The sequence below is a fragment of the Brassica napus genome, chromosome C3, assembly GCF_020379485.1.
Source record: "Brassica napus cultivar Da-Ae chromosome C3, Da-Ae, whole genome shotgun sequence".
Taxonomy (NCBI): domain Eukaryota; kingdom Viridiplantae; phylum Streptophyta; class Magnoliopsida; order Brassicales; family Brassicaceae; genus Brassica; species Brassica napus.
This window is the reverse complement of record NC_063446.1, coordinates 48,650,259-48,670,594: the sequence shown is the minus strand read 5'-3', so window position 1 is coordinate 48,670,594 and position 20,336 is coordinate 48,650,259. Positions and strand designations below refer to the sequence as shown.

The 20,336-nt window shown below is 37.5% G+C and overlaps 3 long non-coding RNA genes across 6 annotated transcripts; 1 reads left to right on the top strand and 2 right to left on the bottom strand.

The window, feature by feature from the left end:
* Positions 1-2,292: 2,292 nt before the first annotated feature.
* LOC106404627 lies at positions 2,293-3,673 on the bottom strand. The gene is made up of 2 exons (XR_007321397.1): positions 3,031-3,673; positions 2,293-2,489 (listed from the first exon to the last, which is right to left on the bottom strand). It is a non-coding gene; the product is annotated as an uncharacterized LOC106404627 (long non-coding RNA).
* Positions 3,674-4,508: 835 nt separating this feature from the next.
* On the bottom strand, positions 4,509-19,136 carry LOC111204652. The gene is made up of 3 exons (XR_002657145.2): positions 18,902-19,136; positions 5,681-5,855; positions 4,509-5,291 (listed from the first exon to the last, which is right to left on the bottom strand). It is a non-coding gene; the product is annotated as an uncharacterized LOC111204652 (long non-coding RNA).
* On the top strand, positions 11,104-19,503 carry LOC111209769. Of its 4 annotated transcripts, XR_007321396.1 has the most exons (6): positions 11,104-11,769; positions 11,866-12,146; positions 12,366-12,421; positions 13,006-17,216; positions 17,313-17,868; positions 18,453-19,503. It is a non-coding gene; the product is annotated as an uncharacterized LOC111209769 (long non-coding RNA). The 4 variants fall into 4 exon arrangements; XR_007321394.1 differs by lacking the exon at positions 11,866-12,146 and having other exon boundaries at positions 11,108-11,769; XR_007321395.1 differs by lacking the exons at positions 11,104-11,769; positions 11,866-12,146 and having other exon boundaries at positions 12,153-12,421; positions 18,453-18,820; positions 18,988-19,503.
* Positions 19,504-20,336: the final 833 nt, after the last annotated feature.

Here is a 20,336-nt window from a genome sequence, read left to right as displayed (position 1 = left end):
GATGAGCATTTGCGGATTGTGTATTGATGCATGAGGATCAGGTCATTCCATATACATTGCATCAGTTGAGACCTCACGAGACCCACTACCCTATTCATGATTCGTAGTGGCTGCAGTGGTATTTGCGTTATAGTTTTGGAGATTGTAATTGTACAGGGAGGAAGTTCAGATTCTCCGGGATCATTTGAGTCTGAAATCTATCTTCATTCATTAAAACTTGTATTTGGACAATGCAGTTGGATTGAGTTGGTAGCAGGCTACAGTTTGGATATTGCATACCATCTGGTAAAGACAACCAGGTGACAAATGCCTTGGGTAGGCACATGAGCGACATATCAGGAACCAAAGAGGTTCATGAGTTTACTGGGGCATTTGCTAGTCTCAGATTGTGTTCCATTACTGTCGATGGAGAGACAGATGGCCTTCGGACTTTGGAGCAGGCAGTCTTGCCATGGAGGATACGCCAAGCGCATGTTAGCGTTATGGCTTTGTAAGATGATCGAGATTGGGAGTATTGGATATCATAAGTGTTGAGCAGGATAGTTTTGAGCGGGATGTACCTTTACCAAAACTGAGTTGTGTGTTGGACGATAAGCTGTTAAGAAAAGGGATCTTACAGCAAATACATCACTCGTGTTTCTCTACCCATCGGGAACACCAAAGGGTACAAAAATATGAAGTGTTAACTATAATTGGCCTAGTATGAAGAGAGTTGTAGCTTCATTGCGTCACAGTGTCAGACATGTCAGATAGCTATGTCAGAGGATCAATTATCTATCATGTTATTTTTGAGCTTGCTTTTGCCGAAGTGGAAATGAGGCATGGTGATTATGGACGTTGTTATTGGATTTTAAATCACCATATGCGGAAAGGATGACACATGGGTAGTCATTGATAGACTTACCAAGTCAACCCATTTCTTAAGTAATTAAGAAGACATTCAGAGCTTATCAGTTGGAGCAAACCTACATTATTGAGTTTGGGAAGTTTCATGGATGTCAACATTGTATCGGATTGGGATTTGAAGTTCACGTCTACATTTTTGGAGTCATTCAGAAGGAACTTGGGACAAAGATCCACATGAATACAACTTATTATCAGCATATAGATGGTTAGTTAAAGAGAACTATTCTGACTTAGAGGACATGCTCAGGGATTGCGTCTTACAGTGGGATGGAAGATCGGAAAGCATTACATCTAGCAGAGTTTGCCTAGATCGACAACGATCGTTCGAGCATTGAGATGACACCGTATGAGGCTATTTATGGTAGGCCTTTTCGTATACCACTTTTTTGGACCAAAGTGAGGGAGTGATATGAGTTAGAACTATTAATGGTTCAAGAGATGGTATAGCAAATGGACATGCTCAAGGATTGGCTTTGGGAAGCTCATGACGGCGGAGGATTTATGCAGATAAGCGCTGTAAGGACTTGGAGTTTCAGGTAGGAGACTTAGTAGGAGGGTCTAAGACTCGGAAGCTAAAGAAGCTTAAACCGAGATATATGGGACCATACCCTATTGTGGAGCGGATTGGAGCAGTGGCTTACAGATTGCGGTTATCAGCAGAGTTGTCGGAATTCCACGATGTGTTCCATGTGTCAATTTTGAGGAAAGTTGTGAGAGAGCCAGAGCTCATTTTGCGGTAGCCACCTAGTGATCTTGAGAAAAAATTTGTCTGCATCTTGTCAGCCAGTTGAGATTATAGATCGGCACGTGAAAGTTGTTCAGGGGATGATGACCAGTTTGGTTAAAGTCCATTGAAAGAGAGACGGGATCCAAGAGGAAACCTGGGAGACTAAGACTCAGATGAGGGTTAATTATCCAGAGCTTTTTCAGGATGGTACTGGGCAGCCGATTCACAAGCCGAATTCGGGGTCGAATTCTTTATTAGTGGGGGAGAATTGTAACGACCCGGATTCCTAGAGCCGTTTTGATTTTCTCTTTCTATTAATTATTTTTCACTAAACCGATCTGGTTTCTTTTTGGTTTCGTTAATTATCTCCACCACTTGTTTTCTTGAACCAAACCGTGTATGCATGTACTTAAAGCGTATGCATCTTTCTCTTATTTCTAACTTAGCCGTCAAAGTCATTGTTCCTCCACTCAGAACCTAGCCTCAAACCATGATCGATCTCTCATGCTTCATCTCCTCTCCATCTCTCTTGCTCATCACTTGGGACATTCTCTTCTTCTCCCCCATGTTCTTCATGTGTTCGTGTGTTTGATGACCGAGAAGACGTGACGCATCCACCATCGCTAGTCACCACCGGAGCCATGGCTGTAACACCGGTCTTTCAAAACTAACCAACTTAATAAATATATTTCATAAAAATCCATCTTTATTCTTAAAGAAACATCTTAACATGAAATCATAAACCGCATAATTCGCAAAGTCAAACCAACGTAGTTATATCTGAAATAAAACATAAGTAAAACTCATTTTTAAAACCAGTACCCGACAAGACTTGCTGTGAACCTTCACTCCTCACCTGAAAGGGGAAAAGGGGAAAGATGGATGAATAACACACAGTCATTCAGTGAGGATGGTCATGCATGTCCACATGACTCCTAACATTATTAACCAACTTGTACACAAAAATACTAGTCCTATAACATGCATCACTCAACATATTAAACAATTAGCAATCATAACAAATTATTCATATCAATACACTTCCATTAATCACATTAACATTTCTTATCTCATAACCATTCCCAATATTAATAATAACATAACACTTAGGCTGGCCGTCACCTCGAAAGGTCGTACGCCACCTTGGGCTCGTCAGCCGGTTTACGGGCTTTGACGGGATCGCCATGTCCTCGTCCTCAGTCCGACTTCACACATTTTATATATACTTTACACTTTCATCACTTATCACTTAAACCATTATCAACTAATCATTAAAATTATCATCACAAATAATCATCACACATCAATCACAATCAAATACAAACAAGTTCCTAGACCTAGCATTTAAGAATACAACTTGACTAATAATATTAAGAATCCACAGATCGCATCCTCACCTTTGCCCTAAGGTTGAAAGTAAATTCTGAATATAGCGGTTGAAATACTGTTCTAGCGATCTGAAACTCTAAACAAGAAACCGTCAACTAATACAGATTCCTCGAAACAAGAGCTTTCCAGAGATATCTTACTCGCTTTCTAACTCTCTCTGGTTCACCGGGAAATCTTCTCACAAAACCCCTATGTGACACTCGTAAATGTGTGGTCGTGGTGGCTGTAGAAAGCTGGGAACGTCAGCTTTCCAACCATAACAATACCGTCACCTAGATCCTTCTGTATCAACCGGAAATTGCCCCCCAATATGGCTCTCGTAACTGAGATACGAAAATTGCTGTGTCCTCCTTGAAACGAGATCTATCGATCCAGCTAAGACTCTTTGCTTAAATCTTAAGTATCTGGCCGTAAACTCCTCTCCAAAACCTCAACTTGACACTGACCTCACTTAGAGAACAGAGTGTTGCAGGCTGCGTTTTTGGTGAATTTGGCAGGGCTTTGCCATCTATTTTCTCTCCCTCTCCTCTCTAGATCGTGGCCACAACATATAAGTGAAATATCTTAGGTTGCAGATCATCCAAAATGACTAAAATGCCCTTCTGTAGGGTTTTTCTTTTGACTCAAAATATGGGCTTGGGGGTTTGAATGGGTTTGGGCCATGACAATGGCATTCACCATCAACCCCCGTGAGCCATGCCACTGGAGCCAGCGCCTTCACCGGAGGAGTGGCTCGTGTGCTAGAGATCTGTTGTCACCGTGGAGAAGAGGTGTGCGAGCTGGAGCTTTCGCATCTTGACGCCACCGGCATGCATCAACACCACCGAGCACCACGACCGGAGCCGTTTCAGCCGTGATCCTCAACCGTGAGTCACCTTAGATGGAGCCCACGTCGTGAAAGTGTGAGATCCTTTAACGACAAGCCGTAATAGCTAAGTGACCTTTTCTCTATTCCTTGTGCGGCAAGCTACCTTTGTAGCATAAAACCTAATCGTAACTTGTGCATGGTGTAATCTTATGATTTAGGTGAGACTTAGTCAACAAGTAATCCATGCTAAAATTTGGTAACGACTTGTTAGGCGAGGATATCCGTTTTCCAATTCATTTCCGATATTGGCTAAGGTGAGGGTCTATTCCGTAAATCCCGTACCAGCGTAGAATTCTCTCTATCGTAGTTTAGATTTCGAATCATGATCCGTCTGTTTGAATTGAATCTTGGTTGTTAGATAGTTCATTCACTGTAAACTGGAACTAGGGGTCTAGAGGATTCAACCGTTGATTGATTGCGTAATGTTAAGAGATGCGATATATATATGTATGTACACATAGCTATGAGTAGGGACTATGTGCGCGGGCAGGGGCTCAGAGATGTTGGGCTAGCGACGCTACTTTGATTGTGCGGGCAGGGGTTCAGAGACGTCTGGACTTGCGATGCTACTTGTGCGGGCGTGTGATGCAGAGACGTTTGTACCATGGACGCTACTTGAGAGGGCGGGGGTACAGAGACAGACTGTACTAGCGATGCTACGTATTATATATCCATATGAGGAGATGCGGGGTGTATGGACTAGCTATGTGCTATCATCGCATTGTTTGTGTTTGTGTTTGTGTGATGCGCTAGGCGTCGTGTGTGTTCATGTTAGAGCTAAACTTCCATAGTGGGAGTTCTATTTACTCAAGTCAGTGGTTTGCGTTTTTAGCATCCCATACCTCACCGAGTAACTCCCCTGTTACTCACCCCTCCTATTCCTTCCCCTTTCAGGTGAGACTGACGAGCAGGAGTTATCGGACTGGTGCTTTGGGAGTTTTATTTCTTTCATTTTCAGACTTGCGGTTTTTTGATTTTATCGATATTTCCAGATTTTTCTCTTTTATTGCATTTATGGTTATTTATTGGATTTTGCGACTTTTCAGTTTTCATTTGAAGAGTAATTAGTGGAAATTTCAGACTTTTTATTTATTTAAGTTATTTTGGAAAATACGGGTATTACACTTTCATTCACAAACACAAATCCCATGTCTTTTTTCATTCACAAACACAACACTTCACATTAACACACACCGTTCATCTTCTTCGTATCCTTCACAAACTTCCTCCATCCAACAATAACTTCCATTGGTTTCTCCCTCTTCACCTTCTTCCCTTTCACATTGCCAAAATACTCAGCTCCCATCTTCCTTGATATTTTGTAAGGTAAGGTATCTAGCTCATGAAGCACCTTCAAAATATCATCCAAGTCTTTCTGCAAGTGTTCTTGAGAATTCTTCCCTGAAGATCAATCTTGTAATCTTAGGATTTAGAATTAAGGGGCGGGTTTTGGGGATGGGTTTCAAATTTCGAAAAAATAAAAAAATTAAAATTAAAATTTTCAAAACAAAAAGAAGCTATTTTGGTCATTTTATTTTTTGAGAGCTATTTTGTGATAAAAACTTTAAAAAGAGCTATTTAAGAGAATTGTCCATGTATTAATCTATGTGAACAAATGGCTTTTGAAAACTGGTTTCTGAAAATAACAATCGCAGTAATACATATAACATATTCTAGAATATTTTTTCTGAAAATATGTTAACTACATTTATATTTGCTAATTATTACGCTTCTCACCATTTTATTTCCTAAAATGTTAAGAAATAGTGAGATAAAGATGCTATACTTACTTGAACATTGGCTCCGGTGACAATGTTTGGTTTATCATAGGTTTTACCCTCAGCTTTGCGTTTGTTCTGCCAGTTCCTTTTTAAGGCCAATCCGGCTAACATGATAGCTTCTGAAGATCCAACCGTCTCCAAGAGGCGCATTGAACAGTCGAGCTATCATATTTACACATCGGTTCTGTTTTTCCAATCAATTAAAAATGATGATTTACGACCACAAGTTTTTGCAAAAAAAAAGAAAAACAGAAAAGAGCACGTTTTTGTAGCCCTTCACCATTCGGTAGGAGACGTAATTACAAGATTGGTATGTCCAATGGATCGAATTCATGATCAACATATGAGAAATGAAATATAAACAAATTTCATAAACTAAGGTAAGCTATAGTATTGTTAGTCCGATATATACACATAGATATATATAATTTATATGATAGAAAACAATAAGAAACATATTATTCGCGATAGAATATCATATGATCTTCTTATTATTCATACCATAAAAATCCTTTGATCTTTTTTCTAATATTTATAATCATATAATTGACAAAAAAAACATTTTTTTTGTTAAAGACAAAAGAAACAGTACATCTTTAAAAGCTGATATACAAGGTTTAAAAAACCTGTCCAAGAAAAAATATTTAAATATCAAGGGACTCCGCTTCTTCAATGTGAAAAAGGAAAAATTAAGAAATTATAGGTCTTGATTCAAATCGGTGAGAAAAAAAAAGATGATGAAACCGTGTAGGATTATTGACCAAAATCTAGAAACATGAGTTAATCAATTTCCGGACACCTCAATTTTGGTCAAATAATCCACATGATGTCACCAACTTTCTTTATTTATCACCGATTTGTATCAAAACTCTAATTTCTCTGATTTTTTTTTTATTGTGATGGTCAAATTTTAGTTAAATTACCATAGATTATGTCAGATTTTAATTGATCAAAAGAAAGGATTAAATGGAATTAACATCTGAGACATTCAAATCACTTTTTAGATTAATAAAATCAAGTTCATAATGTTAATTACATCTTATATATTAAAACAGAAGTCGCAACCTTGATTTATGTGTGATTTTTTTTTAATTGACCTAATGTACCTATAATAGAAAATCATGTTACATTTAATCTCTAATCAAGGTTGTTATTATGTCTAACTAAATGACATCAATATTCCTAAAATTCCATTTTCGATAACCACTAAAATGTCAACCACTATTCCATTTTGGAAACCAGCATCAACGACAAACAAAATATCCAAACGATTTTTTCAAAAAAAAAATTGCTTCAGGATTGCAACTTAGAATATTCTAAGGATACGTATCAAACCTATTAGTTAGATTTCAGTAATTACTATTGCCCTTAACTAATCACGAAATCTTTAATATTTTTCCATAACAACTAATACAGAATATCCTATATTTATTGCGTCCATAAAAAATATATCAATATCCACAATATATTAACAATAACAACCGAATCATAAATATCCACTATATATTTCGTGATTTCACAGAATATACTCTTTACAATACCCTAAATATTTAAACATCTATGACGTCTCCTAAATTTGCCTTCAGCCATTTCTAAAAATAAGAGTATTAAAGAGAAGACATAAGGTTGGAGTTTTTTTCCGGAGAAAATTTTGTTACCTGATCATTTTGGGCTAAAAACATTAATATTGGACTTTCAATAATTGAATTTAAAGAATACTTGACCCATTATATTTATATTTTAATGAATACTTGACCCATATGTATACTATTTAACACTTTACAATCTTAACTTTTAAAATTATATAATTCATTTAAAAAAATATAATTAAATGTTTAATTAATTTTTTTATAAAATTTATACATGAAGCTTTAAGTTTAGTTTTTGTTAAGTTTCTTATTTTGTGAAATGTTTGATTATATTTGGAGATAATAATATTTTATTATTTTCCAAATTATATTTCTATTTTTTATTCAATAATGAAATACTAATTCAACAAACAAAAAAATATAAGAACAAACAAACACATGTGAAATTTGAAACAATCTATTTGATGGAGAACAAGCATCCTCTTATATTATTATGTTTGATCAACCTTAAATATACTCGATAATATATGAAGCTAAAAATTAAATTTTAAAACTTTTTAAATTTGTGAAATATTACAATATCTTTCGATCAGGATAAATAAAACAATATTTACCAATCTTTATATACAATTACGAGTTAAATAATGAAATAACAATCCAAAAAACATAATAAAAAAATATAAATACATGTAAAAGTTTGGAACAACCTATTCAATAAAAAAACATATCTAGTAAAATTATTATGTTTTAAAAAGTGATAGACACACTTTATATATATATTATAATATATACCAATTTAGAATTGTAAACAAAATATTTATATAAAAATAAATGGAAACAAACATCTGCGCGGTTGTGCGGATCGAGATCTAGTAGCATCATTGAGTTTAGAAAATATATCATACATGATATATGTTTCATGTAAGTAAATATATATAAGTTTAGTTTGCCCATCTAACCGTAAGGTCATCAATACTTCAAATAACCATAATCATTTTTTTTTTAATTTAGGCATGTACCTATTCCCTACGCCCATCATCGCTTGACGCAACTATATTTAACTTTTCAACTATACTAGGCTTGTTTGCAAAAAAGAAAAAAGACTATACTAGGCTTTAACATCTTTAAAATGCAAGATTACTTTTTAGTTTTTACAAAACATTTTTCATTTATATATATATATATATATATCAGATTGGTTTTTGATTTTTGGGTAATAAATATGTTTAGGTTTGTTTGAGCTTGGAATAGGATTGTTAATGTAAAAAATGTTTAATAAAAGACATTATATTTTTCTCATTAACTGATCAAAATTTAATTAATTTTAATCTTAATATATTTTTTTAACATTTCGAATTTCATTAATTATTTTTAAAACATTATTGAAAATATATTTTATATTGTTATAATTTTTGTTTTAAAGTATGATTTTGTTATAACAGAAAATTCTATTTTAAAAATAATTAATATATCGTCAATACATGAATTAGAAGTAGATTGAAATTATTATCTTTAAGGGAATTACAAAATAAAATTATTTTCATTAGCATATTTCATAGATAAAATATAAACTAGACGTAAGTTTTAAATGGTATTTTTAGATACAAACCTCTGCTTGGAAGATATAAGCTCCACCAAAAATTAAACATTTTATTTGGCAGTTGTTATCTGGACAATTAGCAGGGACAAACAATTTGACACATCAAAATATGAGATGAGACAGCTGTTGTTTCAGATGTGGTGCAGAGGATAAAACTGTAAATGATACCATATTTGAATGTCCCCCGTCTCTTCAGACATGGACACATACAGCAACACCAATTCCACTGGCAGTGCTCCCTAATGCAAGCCACCAGACAAATATGGACTATCTATTCTGACGAAAGAACAATATTAAAGACTCAAAGATAGATAAGGATCATATCCTTAGATTATATGGTACATTTGGAAAACGATGAAAGATAAATTATTTAGAAGAATAAATAAAGAATTTTGAAAACTGTTCGACATGCTAAGTCAGAATGCCATGCTTGATTTGAAACTAATTTTAGAGAGGAAAAACCAACAAACATACAACATCCAGCACATGGTCTGACCCCGGAAACATGAATGATTGAGGGATCATGGATACATGACTCAATTTTTAGTAGTTGTGGATGAACATGGACAAACTCAAGAGAAGCAATTCAGCTAATGGGAGCCAAAAACCAACTGCAAAAATTCTCACTATTTTCGGAAGTCGAAGCTCTTTTAAGGATAATGGAGTGCATTCTACAACAATCGTCGTGCAATATTTTGACACTAATTGGATCTTGCATGGCTTAACTTTTCCACAGAGCTTAAGGAGTTGACGAACCTAAAAAGTGAATTAACAAATTTTACTTATTTGATTCATTAGCTAAAATAGCCAACCTTTTCATAGGAACTTGCACTACATTAGTTGTTTTGTTCCAGTCTGGTTTTTCATACCCCCTCAAATTTGAATAGTAGAATAATCGTTTAATGAAAAATGGTACTAGTAGATAAAGATAAATACAAATATCGTATCATACCCCCAAGTGAGAACTTACCGAGTCAATTTTTTATATTTTTTTCGTTAATTGTTTCTTTATGGATAAAAGGAATTGAGTGGACCAATCAAAACCAAAAGCGTGGCGACGTGTGAAACAACGAGAGGTTTACCAACAAAACTTTCTATTTTGGCTATTTGATTGTTATGTTTTGCCATCACCTAATCTTCTCCTATATTTTAGGAGGAGTTATTTAGATATGAATTTGTGTAGAATTTGTGAATTTTGAGAGTTGATAAATTTAAAAAAGTTATGTGGATTGTAAAAGTTTATATACATTAATTTATGAAATTTGATCATAATTTTTTAGATTGATATAGATTTTCATGAATTTGTATTCTCTTTTATATTTATTTTCTAAATCATATAGCATGATAATTTATTTTTTGCTTTCAAATTAAAAAGAAAATAATATTGATACATACAAAACTGAACAATTTTCTTAAATAGTCATTTTAAATGATTTTGTCATAAAAAGAGCATTAAAAAAAAGTTTCATTAAAAAGGTAAAAAGCTATTTTACTCCTTGCTGTAGAGATGTAAAAGTAATAAAGTTTTTATATAATTTTGAATTATATGTTTTTAATTTCGAACATTTTTATATTTTTTATAATTTTTCTATTTTTTAAAAAAAAATTATTTTTTCAAATTATTTTTTTGAAATTCGAAAATATTTTTTGAGGCTATTTTAAAAAACTATATATTTTAAAATTATTAATATTTGTAAATGTAATTATTAATATTTATATAGAAAAATACAATATTTAAAAAAAATATATATTCAAAAATGTAAAAATATATAAATGTAATGAATTATAATTTTGAACATATAATTTAGATTTAAGTGCAATAGATATTTGATAAAAATAATTACTTTGTTTTCTAGTTTTTTTATCACAAGAATTTTGAAAATCACATGGATACATACGATATTTTACGATATTTCGAAAGTTGAATCTTATGAGTAAAAATGAATAGAATTCATCTCCCAATAACACTAGATTTAGTTAAAATTAAATAATCAATTATAACTAAACTTTTTGAATAACAAGAGATTTTAATGGATTTTGAAAATTCTTAAAATGATAACAACGGATTCTACTAAAATTTTTGAGATACAAAAACCATAACAATGAATTCTTAAAATTTTCAAAGTTCATGAGAATTCACTTACCAATAACATCACTTTAAATTCTCGAAGATTTGCATGTTTCAAATATTTATATATAAAAAAATGTTGTTTCTCTCCTGTGATGCCACCTAAGATCCAGGTCATTAAGTCGATTGATCTGGTGTTGACACGTGTCCGACTCTAAGTAAGTTTCTTCGATTTTCGTTTTGATTGTATATGGGCTTTTAATTTAAGATGAACTGCACTTACTGGGCCAACTATCGACAAACCCATATCAACCCATATCATCATCGTTGTCCCCTCGCATTTCCTAGCTCCCACAATCTTTTCGACGCCATTGAAACGTCATATTCAATCTATATTCAATCTATCTAATAAAGCTTCATGTTTATGAACCCAAACCTATTTAGCATTTAATTATTCAGCCCCACCGCCTTTGAAATTCTCATAATTGTTTGTATAAATACGGATGTTGTCTTCCATGATTCTCATCATTTCATCATGTTCTTCACAATTTTTTTCCTCTGAATTGCTGTTTACCGCAGTGACATTGTAATGACCCACCACTCCCACCATCTCCACTTCTTTCTCCAACCCCACCACTTCCACCTTCTTCTCCACCATCTCCACCTTCTTCCCCACCATCCCCATCTTCTTTAAAGCTTGAGAAAGAGAGAGAGAGAGAAAGAGAGAGAGAAAGAGAGAGAGAAGAAGGAGAAAGAAGGGAGAAAGCTCACCTGAACTCGTCGCCGGAGCAACCGTGCGCCATGACCACGTTCAGCTTGCCACCACCGATAAACACCCTAGGTAATCGCCGGAAACCGCATTCCTTAAGCTCAGTTTCGTTTCCGTTTAGTAAATCGCCCATAACTTCTTAACTATTGATCATCTCGTGCATTCAAGACCACCATCGTGTTCCTCTCATCGAGACGAAGCCGTAGACACCAACCACGCCTCAATCGGAGCCCGGACGAAGCCTCACGCGCCTCCGGAAGTTTCGCCTCTGCGCGCGCATGAAGTACATGCGCCGCCGCCGGAAAACGTCGCCACCGCCGGACCACCGTCCCCCGCCGTCGGAATACCGCCGTCGCCGCCGACAACCGCCGCCGGAATACCGCCGTCGCCGCCGGTGACCGACACCGGTGACTCGCCGGCGACTCGGACAACTCGGCCGAGTCAACTCAGTGAGTCAACTCGGTTGACTCGGTTAACCGATCGGTTAGCCGGTTTAAATTGATTTCGGTTCGGTTAGGGTAAACCGGTCGGTTTAGTCAAATCGATTTCTGGTCAAAGCTTGACCGGGTTGACTTTGACCAGCGGGTTGACTTTTCCGAAAACCTTGACCAGTTCCGTTTTCGACCGTTCGAAAGGCGTTCTGACTCAGAATTTCGATCTGATTTCAGATATGGAGTCTATTTGAGCAGCTGGAGTTCATAGACAACACTTTTCTATTGCTAAGGTGAGGGTCTATTCCCAAACTCCTCTTATTCGGCTTAGGACCTCGAATAAGTATAATTTATTTCTAATGTGTTCCGTCTGTGTGAAATCGAGTCTGTCATTGTTTGTTTAGTTTTAGGTTCTTTGCATAAACCGGAACTAGGGGGTTAGAGGATTCAACATTGATTGTTTCACTTAATGTAAATTCTTAGCTAGGATTGTTTTTGTTTGGAGACGGATACAGAGTCGGACTGCTGTATGCCGGATTGTATGGAGGTCACGGCCAACTTTAGTCGACCGGTTGAGCCGTAGACTGGAAGTGTCGATAAATCGTCTACGGGCGTGTGTTACCGAGCACTTTTTCGGTGTGTGTATGAACCGAGCACCTTTTCGGTAGTGTTTTGGCCTGTTAGTGGGCGGCGAGTGCGCACCTCGCTAGGACCATTGTTTGTTGCTTGAGTACTTTAGGTACTGTGTTTGACATGCATTAGAATTAAATTATATTTATTCGGAGTGCTATGTCCGGGTCCATGGACTTCGGGGTAGCATCCCATACCTCACTGAGCGATTCCCCTGTCGCTCACCCCTCACTCTTCCCCCTTTCAGGTGAGACAAACAAGTATGTGATATTTGGACGGACTTGGTGCTATTGGACTTTTCTTTCGGATTTTATTTGGGCATGGGTGAGAGTTGTCGGGTTTATGGGCTTTTATATTACGGGATATTGTTGGTGGCCCGTCGTCCTTAGTGTCAGGGAGACGGGTGTCACATTGTTGTATGATGACGCGTCGGGGGTGACACGCTGTCCTCCATATAGGAGGTGACGGGTGTCACAATTTGGTATCAGAGCGGGTTCCATCCCGGTTCCGTCCCGGGATGGCGGTCAGGGGATTCGGTTTTCATCGGTTTTCAAAGTTCTTTTTGTTTTAAAAAATATATATTTATTTATATATTTGGAAATTCTTTTAGCACCATTATGTCCAGTAATTACTAACTCAATTGTCTCTTTCAATGACGATGAGTAAAAATCATCGTCATTCGTCCTTCGACTAACAAGGTTCTCGACAGATGTTCAGCAGTTGCGTGAAGTCCAAGTTCGTCAGTTTTCTCGGGAGTTATCAGTTCTTCGGTCATGATTTCGAGGCTATCCAGGAGTGGATATGTGACGTTTCTGCCACCAGCCCACTTCAAGCAATCGTTCCACGAGTTTTGTTACTGGAGACTATGTGGTGTGTGGTATGAGCCATTGGTTGGCATGTGTTGTTGTGTGTACGAGTATATTGACTATTTTGGAGATATATTTGTTTTGTGAACTCGTGGAGATCGCTTTTGAATTGGGGTGCAGCAGCTTGCGTTGTGTGGGTGTTGGAGTTACACTTTGGTATGTTTACCAATTTTGGCAGTGTTGATCGTTTCAGAAATGTGTCAGTTTGGACAACTGACATAGGACATTGGGAGCTATTTATATCCATCGCAGTGTACCAGTTATGCTTGGAGGGCCGATTTGTTCGGATATTCATCAGAGATGGAGCTACGTTTTTACGATGTTATCCTTGGGATGGATTGACTGTCACGGCATCAAGTAGTGTTGGATTGCCTGAGGGCAAGAGTTTCGATTGCTGGAGCAGATGGAAGTTGTTAGTGCATGCATGCTACATACTGAGGAGTTATGGGATATAAGAACAGAGAGATTTTTGGCTACCATTTCAATGGTTAAGGATGATGGACAGCATGGGCTGCAGGATCTTCCGGTTATTGCAGAGTATGAGGATATATTTGTGACCTTTGGAAAGGCCACCACAAGACACATGAGACGCTCTTGCAATTTTATTTTATTTTGGAGCAAACAGCACTGGTTTCACGAGTTTCTTATCGTCTATCACCAGCATGGATGACTGAGTTGAGAAAGCGATTGGAGGAACTCTTTGATAAGGGATTTATCAGATCGAGTTCTTCCCCATGGGGAGCATCATTGTTGTTGTAAATAAGAAAGGTGGGAGTTTCAGATTTTATATTGACTACATAAACTTGAACATGGTAACCATCGTATTGACGAGTTGTTAGAAGAGCTTAATGGAGGTTCATCGTTCTCGAAGTTTGTCTTGGCATCAAAGAAACCATCAGATTGCTATAGCTGAGGAGTATGTACGGAATGCAGATTTCCGTTATGGATATTACGAGTTCGTAGTGATACCATTTGGGTCGACAAAGGCACTGTTGCATTCATGAAGATATGAATGACGTTTTCGTGAACATTTGGATAGGTGTGCGATTGTATTCACCAACGACATCCTGATTATTTTGGAATAGAAAGGAGATTTGTGAGCATTTAGCGGATTGCGTTGGATAAGCCTGGAGAGCATCAGTTGTTCGCTAAGTTGAGGAAGTGTAGCTTCTGGCAGAGGAATGTTGTATTTTTGGGTAACATGGTTTTGGAAGCAGAATTTTGATGGATCCAAAGAAGATTAATACCGTTTCGGGAAGGTCGGAACCTAAGAGCGCTACAAAGATCAGCCGTTCTTTTTGGGTTGATAGTTTACTACTGGAAGTTCATCAAGGGTTTCATCGTAATAGTAATGTTAAAGACGCGGTCTACATGTAAAGACGTTAAGTGTGGTTGGATAGATTTTTGTTCGAGGAGTTTCACTGAATTGAAGCACAACTAATGAAGACACCAGTTTTGGGTTCTACTGAGGCTGAGGCTTACTGTGATGTGTCAGATACTGGATTGGATTTAAATTGAGGTATGAGGATTAAGTCATTCATATGCATCACGCCAGAGAGGCTGTAGTGGTATTTGCGTTATAGTTTTGGAGATCGTGATTGTACGGGAAGGAAGTCCAGATTCTATGGGATCATTAGAGTATGATATTTATCTTCACTGATTAAAAATTGCACTTGGGCAGTGCAGTTGGATTGAGTTTGTAGCAGACTATAGTTTGGATATCGCATACTACCTGATAAGGACAACCAGGTGATAAATGCCTTGGGTAGGCGTATGAGCTGTATCTCAGGAACCAAGAAGGTTCATGAGTTGGAGATTTGCTAGTCTCAGGTTGGGTGCCATTACTATCAATGGAGAGACAGATGTCCTTGGGACTTTGGAGCAGACAGATTTGCTTTGGAGGATACACAAGCACAAGTTAGCATTCTGGATTGGTTGAACAGATCGAGATTGGGAGTATTGGATATCATACAACTCTGAGCAGGATATACTTGTACCGAAACCGAGTTTGTGTGTTGGACGATAAGTTGTTAAGAAAAGGAATCTTACAACAAACATATCACTCGTGTTTCTCTACGCAGCGGGAACACCAAAGGGTACAAAGATATGAAGAGTTAACTATAATTGGTGTAGTATGAAGATGTTTGTAACTACATTACGTCGCGGTGCCAGACATGTTATATGGCAATGACAGAGGATCAGTTATCTATTATGTTATTTTTGAGCTTGCTTTTGCCGGAGTAGAAATGAGGCATGGTGATTATGGACATTGTTATTGGATTATAAATCACCATATGTGGAAAGGATGCCACATGGGTAGTCATGGATAGACTTACCAAGTCAGCCCATTTCCTAAGTAATTAAGAAGACAATCAGAGCTAATTAATTGGAGCAGACCTACATTATTGAGTTTGGGAAGTTTCATTGATGTCAACATTGTATCGGATTGGGAATCGAAGTTCACATCTACATTTCAGAGAGCCTTTCGGAAGGCACTTGGGACAATACATCTTATCACCCGTTGACATATTGTCAGTCAGAGAGGACTACTCAGAACTTAAAGGATATGTTCAGAGATTGCGTGGGATGGAATTTCAGAAAGCATCTACCTATACCAGAGTTTGCCTATATCGACAGCTATCTTTTGAGTATTAAAAAAAAAAATTTATTATATGAGGATTATTTATGGTAGACCTTATAGTATACCACTTTGTTGGACCAAAGTGGGGGAGCAATATGAGTTAGAACTATTAATGGTTCAAGAGACAGTAGAGCAAAGGACATACTCAAGGATTGGCTTTCGGAAGCCCATGACGTCAAAAGATTTATGCAGCTAAGCGCCGTAAGGATTTGGAGCTACATATGGACACCTAATATACCTGAAATTAAGGACATTTCAGGAGGAGCCTAAGACTCAGAAGATATAGGAGCTTAAACCGAGACACATGGAATTGTATCCTGCACTGGAGTGGATTGGATTAGTTGCTTGCAGTTACTTTATCAGCAGTATATCAGCCTTCTAGGACTTGGTTCATATGACAGCATTGCAAAAGTTGAGAAGGCGCTATAATTATTTTGCAGTTGACGTCAAGTGAGTTCATAAAGATTTTATGGACCTTATCATCTATTGAAGATTTTGGATCATCAAGAGAAAACAGTTCGGAGAATGTCGACCGTGCTTGTCCGAGTTCGTTGGGAGGGAGATAAGACTCAGGAGGAGACCTGAAAGGCCGAGCGAGGATTAGTATTCGAGGTTTTGGAGGTTCTGCTATGATAACATTGGGCATGTCAGCTTATGACTTGAATTCGGGGACGAATTCCTTATAAGTGGGGGAGAATTGTAATGACCCACCACTCCCACCATCTCCACTTCTTTCTCCAACCCCACCACTTCCACCTTCTTCTCCACCATCTCCACCTTCTTCCCCACCATCCCCATCTTCTTTAAAGCTTGAGAAAGAGAGAGAGAGAGAGAGAGAGAGAAAGAGAGAGAGAAGAAGGAGAAGAAGGGAGAAAGCTCACCTGAACTCGTCGCCGGAGCAACCGTGCGCCATGACCACGTTCAGCTTGCCACCACCGATAAACACCCTAGGTAATCGCCGGAAACCGCATTCCTTAAGCTCAGTTTCGTTTCCGTTTAGTAAATCGCCCATAACTTCTTAACTATTGATCATCTCGTGCATTCAAGACCACCATCGTGTTCCTCTCATCGAGACGAAGCCGTAGACACCAACCACGCCTCAATCGGAGCCCGGACGAAGCCTCACGCGCCTCCGGAAGTTTCGCCTCTGCGCGCGCATGAAGTACACGCGCCGCCGCCGGAAAACGTCGCCACCGCCGGACCACCGTCCCCCGCCGCCGGAATACCGCCGTCGCCGCCGACAACCGCCGCCGGAATACCGCCGTCGCCGCCGGTGACCGACACCGGTGACTCGCCGGCGACTCGGACAACTCGGCCGAGTCAACTCAGTGAGTCAACTCGGTTGACTCGGTTAACCGATCGGTTAGCCGGTTTAAATTGATTTCGGTTCGGTTAGGGTAAACCGGTCGGTTTAGTCAAATCGATTTCTGGTCAAAGCTTGACCGGGTTGACTTTGACCAGCGGGTTGACTTTTCCGAAAACCTTGACCAGTTCCGTTTTCGACCGTTCGAAAGGCGTTCTGACTCAGAATTTCGATCTGATTTCAGATATGGAGTCTATTTGAGCAGCTGGAGTTCATAGACAACACTTTTCTATTGCTAAGGTGAGGGTCTATTCCCAAACTCCTCTTATTCGGCTTAGGACCTCGAATAAGTATAATTTATTTCTAATGTGTTCCGTCTGTGTGAAATCGAGTCTGTCATTGTTTGTTTAGTTTTAGGTTCTTTGCATAAACCGGAACTAGGGGGTTAGAGGATTCAACATTGATTGTTTCACTTAATGTAAATTCTTAGCTAGGATTGTTTTTGTTTGGAGACGGATACAGAGTCGGACTGCTGTATGCCGGATTGTAATGAGGTCACGGCCAACTTTAGTCGACCGGTTGAGCCGTAGACTGGAAGTGTCGATAAATCGTCTACGGGCGTGTGTTACCGAGCACTTTTTCGGTGTGTGTATGAACCGAGCACCTTTTCGGTAGTGTTTTGGCCTGTTAGTGGGCGGCGAGTGCGCACCTCGCTAGGACCATTGTTTGTTGCTTGAGTACTTTAGGTACTGTGTTTGACATGCATTAGAATTAAATTATATTTATTCGGAGTGCTATGTCCGGGTCCATGGACTTCGGGGTAGCATCCCATACCTCACTGAGCGATTCCCCTGTCGCTCACCCCTCACTCTTCCCCCTTTCAGGTGAGACAAACAAGTATGTGATATTTGGACGGACTTGGTGCTATTGGACTTTTCTTTCGGATTTTATTTGGGCATGGGTGAGAGTTGTCGGGTTTATGGGCTTTTATATTACGGGATATTGTTGGTGGCCCGTCGTCCTTAGTGTCAGGGAGACGGATGTCACATTGTTGTATGATGACGCGTCGGGGGTGACACGCTGTCCTCCATATAGGAGGTGACGGGTGTCACAGACATCTTCTCAACTCCTGCTCTCTCGATTGAAATATGGTCGTTGTTATAAAAAAAATAGTGACCCTTATTCTGGGAGGCGTGTAACGTCAAAAAGGCGTTGAACCCATCGGCGTCGCCATGATATTCATTGACAAAAGGTAATTGTTTTTAATGAAATGGTGATTCTAAGAAAATCCAGGCTATGCCGTCACAATTGACTTTTCAGATAAATGTTTTACCTGAGTTGGTGGTGGAAACGTTCTCATTCTAAACAACCACCACGTCTCTTAGACATCGCTAACGATGTCTTCGTTGTCTTGGGCAGGGACGAGAGAGGAGATATGAAACTCTGATGGCTGCAGTTGCAGAGATCGTTGGCGGCTAGGGCATTGCTGGGAAAGACATGCAGTAACCAGAGAATCGCTGCAAGAAGACGGGAAATTAGGGTTTGTTCGCCGCCGGCGTCAGAGATGAAGTGGATTGTGCGGCTGTGGAGGGTACCGACCGATGGATCCCAGGTTAATCCCTCCCAGTAGAGACACGGCGACCAAAAGTTGATTATATTATGCTTTGTGGCCCAGAAAGTTGAAAATTGATCATAACCACGGCGTTAAGATTGAGAGGACAAAAGATGATCGTATTCGATTGAATGACATGTTCACTTTGTTTTAATTTTATTTTAGAAAATTTTAGAAAATGCTCCGATTTAAAAAATAAACAGATCAACTAATGGGCCATTTATGTCACCAATGGATTTTATATCGTGTAAACTTTTCAGGTGGCTTAAACCCCATTTCCAGGTTTACTTACATTATGTAGAACACTATATTATGCTTGGACATTAGGATTTTCTGATTATTATATTCATGAAATTAGATTTACAAATAAATAAAATATTCTTATATTTCAAAATTTACATTTAAAATTTACATACTACTTGAAAATATCTTACGATAATTTTACAAATGAAATTTTACATGTTTTTCTTTGAAAAAAAACAATATTTTTTCTTTAAAAAAATAATCTCTCCTTTAATGAAGCCACAATATCAACTGAAACAACATAAATTGATACATTATCACAATTCTTTAAAGCTTATGAAAAATTTCATAACTCTTACTCTTAGTATTTGAAGCAAATATACTAATACGTCTACACATATTTATAATAAAAAATTGAAAATTTTCAACTTAATCCAATTTTATTTTTAAAAGTATAAATAAATTATTTCAAAATGGGGTTTTAACAAAAATAAATTTATTTAATTTGGTTATATAAATATATTTATATTTTCAATATTTTAAAGACTTGAATTTTATTTTAAGCAGTAAGTCAAATTCGATAATCAATATTATCACCATCATCTATGTCACAAATATTTAATTTTAAACTTTTTAAATATATATATATATATATATATGTGCGTGTGTGTGTAATTATATTATGTAAATGTAAATAACTATAATTTAAAAATGTATAAAAGATAGAAAGCTCCATGTCTTCTGTGTCAAGCCACCGAAGGTTTTGGAAAGTTATTCTACTTACAATCAAAGCAAAATAACCAACAACGTAAGAAAATAATATGTCCACAATTTTTAATGAAAGTTGTTGTAAAAATTATTAAAAATTAATAATACTTATAATTAATAATAATTAAACAGTTTCACTAAAGAT